The 4,788-nt window shown below is 41.3% G+C and overlaps 1 long non-coding RNA gene across 1 annotated transcript in view; it reads left to right on the plus strand.

Annotated features, from left to right (window-relative positions):
- Positions 1-238: 238 nt before the first annotated feature.
- Positions 239-4,788, plus strand: part of LOC307040750 — a 5,025-nt gene continuing 475 nt past the window's right edge. Inside the window, exons 1-2 of the long non-coding RNA XR_013808592.1 lie at positions 239-394; positions 4,620-4,788. The exon at positions 4,620-4,788 is cut by the window's right edge and continues 475 nt beyond it. This is a non-coding gene — a long non-coding RNA (uncharacterized lncRNA). The remainder of the gene's footprint in view (positions 395-4,619) is intronic.

The following is a 4,788-nucleotide window of genomic DNA, read 5'->3' on the forward strand; positions in this document are numbered from 1 at the left end:
CTCTATCTTCCCTTTGCTGTAACAATGTAAATGTCCTCTCTGCGGGATGAATAAAGGTATTCTGAATCCGATAAATATAAAATGTGATACATTGAAAACACTTATAAAAACTACAGGGATGTTTTTAGGAAATTAGTAAGCCAGGTTTCCAAAGATGTATTTCTCCAGTAGAGACGAAGGACTTTTAGTTTGAGAGCCACCGACACGGAAGTCACACGCTAAGGACAGACTGTTTGTATGAGAAATATCTTTAATGGCTAATCCTTTATTAAACGCTCTTATCAAATGTCCTTGAGAAACTAAAGGTGAACGATGAATACTCTAACAAACACCTTTTCTCTGATTCCAGATGTCTGGGAATCTGTGTGAAAGGAGACACTATCCAATCTTAGAGGTGAGCTCTACACCTTTTTATGTTTTCCCACCTCCTGAGTCATGTTTGCTGTGTGTGTTCACAGGCAGTGGAAAAGCACTAGAGATTACAAAGATATGAGATGATAGTGATAATAAAAGAGTTATTGTGCAGCCAGACATGGAGTCTTTGCTTTAGAGCAGGGGTGCCCACACTCTTCAGCTTGGGAGCAGCGCTACTGCTCGTTACAACTTTTATTTGCCGTACTTGCCATAAACTGTTAGCTCAGGTTAATCTCCTCCGACGTAAGCGTGACGTATGCGGTTCTTGCTTCTAGACCGAGCATTTTTTGTTAGTTTACAAACCAGCTGCTGGGGGATGATGGCGGAGTTTGACATTGGCGCTTGGGGGGGGGGGGCAAACCTTTTTTACTGACGTCAGTACACAGTCCCAACTATTGCGTGGGGTGCTACGGATACAGTAGCAATAAAGCAAGCGCTCACCGCACTGAGTATGATTTTTCCACATACGAACACAGCACGCCTCATGCCCGCCGTACACACACACTCATAAGGGGCGGCCTCTCCCCCAACAACAGGGTTATGGCTAGAAAGGATCCGTCTAGTGTAAATATGACGTCACGTTCTCGTTGTAACTCTCGTTGTAATCGGAGCGGCTCGGAAACACATCTACAGCAGTAACATGATGCAACATACACATTAATGCAGCAGCAATATTAATAGAGAAACATCAGACTTAATAGTGAAACACTGAAAGGGCACATTTTATTGCACCAGGAGCTATCTTGGGACTTACTGCGACAACGTTGACTTGCCTGTGAATAAAAAATAAACCAGTGTTGGTGATCTACAGTGTTGTCATTCTTCTTTGAACAGCAAGACCGCTAACCAGTGGCCTTTTCTCCTGGAGGCCAAGGGAAGCCAGGCTTCCCCTGTTTTTTCGGATTGTAGTTATCATTTTAATAAATAAATAAAAACACTTCGTTTAGTTTCGAAAATTCTTTGTTGTGTGTTGCTGCCGGCCCGTCTCTCCCTATGGTCTCTCCCCCATTCTCATTGAGTATTTTACAAAGAGTGAAACAGCGCCCCTCTAGATGCTATGGTGAAACAGTAGATTGCACTCTCTTTTGCGAGAGGAGGCCAGCCGAAATTGGCTTCCCTTGGTGGAAAAAAATGGAGGGATTGACCAATCAGATGAGGCTCACGTCATGCCCCTGCCAACCTGTGATTAGTCAGGGCCATGCCAAGGGAAGCCAGAGGCGGCTGGCTTCCCTTGCCTCACAATCCAATCAAATCGCATCAACTGAGTGGTGCAGTGACGCGTCCTAAAACCCGGAAGTAAGCTGCGCTCGGTTTCCCTCGACAAAAAAGCAATGGGATTTCTCCATAGGATTTTGGAAAATAGCTCGAAAAAAGGTCAGTGGAAAACGAACCTGTTTGATAAATGCACGTTTTGTTCAGTCGGATAATATCCACATGTCTACCCTACTTTTATAATTTTCGAATCATAAATCTAATCGATGCAATTAAGCAAGTGCAATTATGGAGGGTGGAGATTTGGAGTATTTAATCAAACATAATTGTACTAAACTTCCGCTGCAGCAGCAACAACAAATACAATCTGATGACAGGCCGATGCCCAAACTGGAGCTGTGTACAGCGAGGAACAAAGGAGCGAACCGGACGTAAAGCGTTAAAAGTCTCCTGATTTAGTTTGTGAATGAATGCTTATTAGAGTTTGGGCTGGAGAGTGCGTGCGGACCTGTCGGTCAGATAACAGGCGTGTGTAAGTCCTGCATCTGTTTGATACAAATATGTGTAAAATGATACCGGGCGCTGTAATCACACCTGGTTACGTTATTACATTGACCACCACACCCCCCACCACCCCAAAAGAAAGGACGTATTATTGGCTTCCCCTCATTTCTTTCCCACGCTACTGCGCTAACACCCTATTTCAACAATCACACTCCCTGTAATTGACGTAATTAATAGATAGTTTAGCTTCTCACCACCATTTGCTGTGGCCCACTGATGTTAACGATCATAACTGAAAAGGCTGCCTGCCAAACATAAACATCTCTCGCGAGAGTTTTACACAAGACGGATCCTTTCTAGCCATAACCCAACAACAGTGCATATCATAACTGTACACATCTTATACTTATTTGATAACTACTATATCCCTTGGTTACTTGAACACGCTACAATATTATTAACCAGTGTCCTACCTTATTAAAATATTGATATACGAAATATTTGTATTGGAACAGTTTTCGGCGTAGTAATGCTGTAACATATTTCAGCCACTAGGGGGCTAAATCCGCGTGCCTAAACTCAGTAATTCACTAAAAAGAGGTTTATTTTTAATGGAGCCTCATCATCTCCCCACGGGCAAACAAGAATATTTACAGTGTTGATAGTTTACTGTATTATTACTGTTTAATATTACTGCTATAACAATCACACTTTGAGTTCATTGTTGTGCAATGATAAAATCAGACCGTTATTTTTTAAAACTCAGCAGCTCTCAGGTGATCAGCTGTATGTGACTCTCTTTGTTTACACACCTAATGGCCCATCAGCCACAGCTCTACCCCCCCCCCCCCCCCCCCCCCCACTGTGATCTACACCCTGTAATCTCTCTTCTCCAGCAGGAAAGTTTAACTGTAGGTTTGGATTTGCATATTTATGCTGTCGCAGTTCCTGTTGTTTTTATCACGCATTGCCGGTATGAAAGGGTCTGTGCCGGAAATATCAAACATTTAATAAAAGTGCAAAACAATGAACAAGATTTAACGTATTAATAATAATTAATTATATTTATTCCGTTTGGATGTACGATTTTTTACTTTGTTTAGAGCAGTGATCTTCTCTTCCTCTCTGCAGCAGAGAGCTAAGCGCTGTCAGACCGGACCATGGCTGTAAAGGCAGAGGGGTGTCTGTAGTTCCCCCTCGACACATAGATAGACTGATCCTATTTTTGTCCATGTCCGTGCCTAACCCCATGCCTTAAGGCCCTGACACACCAAGCAGTCACCAGTCGGCGTCGGCGAGTTGTCCTGCGCGTCTTGGCCATAAGTCGCACTGGAACACACCGCAAAGACTTCAGCCGAGCACGTATGAACTGCGCATGCGTGAGAGGCAATAACTCTCCTTACCAGCAGGCGGCGGTAGTGTGTATTCGTCATTCAAAACAGGCAACAACCGGAAAACAGAGAAGAAGAACAGACTGCGTGATCTAAACAAACAAATAGCGTGTGCGTTCCATTTTCACTCTCGTCCATCGAAAACATGTTTCGTGCGGTACTGGAGCTATCAGCCGTTGGAGTGTTGCTTGTGGAAAACATTCTCAAGCAACCGTTTCGCTTCTCATGCACTGATTCGCTAGCTGAACAGACTGTTTCCTGGTTTGTCACAGGTGAGTCAGATGAGGGAGGAGCTCTGTCAGTTTATAAATGTTAACCCATTAATCTCTAAGAATTTATCAACACTGAAACTCACACATTTTGTTTGCAGGTTTTTCTTTTTTTTAAACATTTGGTTCGTTTAGTACGATATTCAGATGCAGATAAAGACTATGTAAATACAATTTTGGACTTTTTGCCGATGAACAAACTATCTTGGACTTCATCACAATGGCAGATATGACATAAATATAAAATGACATAATGACAAATGTCATAAATATGTCATTCATACAACCTGATAAGTTACGTACAGTAAAGAGATATATATCTTTAAATACAACATTTTAAAAAACATCTACAAATATATTAAAAACAAATTGAAACAAGAACGTGATAAAATAAAATGTTTACATAAAAAAATATATTTATAATGAAAACATTGGAGATAAATTGTGTAATATTTAAATAATTTGACTCTTCTGTGTCTTAAAGAGTTCTTACACTAGTTTCATTTTTAGATTTAGTTTAAAAGCTGTTTAATAAATGTAGTGGAGTAGAAGAAAAGAGTAACACTAAATGTAAACACTCTAAATTATACTAAAGCACAGTAAAAGGGTCCAGCGATTCAGTGTGTTATTGTAACCGAGCCCCAGGTATGGGATCGTTCTCATTTATCCAGTGGTTTATCAAATCATGTTTTATTTATATAGCACATTTTAAAAAACGATTTGTGGTCGAGCCAAAGTGCTGTACCTGCAAATAAAAACCCGTTATCCTCCTGATGAAGTGCGTTCCCTCAGTATTTAAACCCCTTGTTGTTCTTCTCTCTGACCACAGGGGGGCAGTGCAGCCTCTCTGGAGGAAATACAGAAGAGGACTCACCTGAAACATCTCATCTTCTCAGAAGTTACCCTCTGATTCCCAATCAGTGGATCAATACCTAGTGCAATCATAATCCAAACATCTTTAGAATATGATCACAACAAATCATTTAAACTTGTTTATT

This window comes from Notothenia rossii (assembly GCF_949606895.1).
Source record: "Notothenia rossii genome assembly, chromosome: 5".
Lineage (NCBI taxonomy): Eukaryota > Metazoa > Chordata > Actinopteri > Perciformes > Nototheniidae > Notothenia > Notothenia rossii.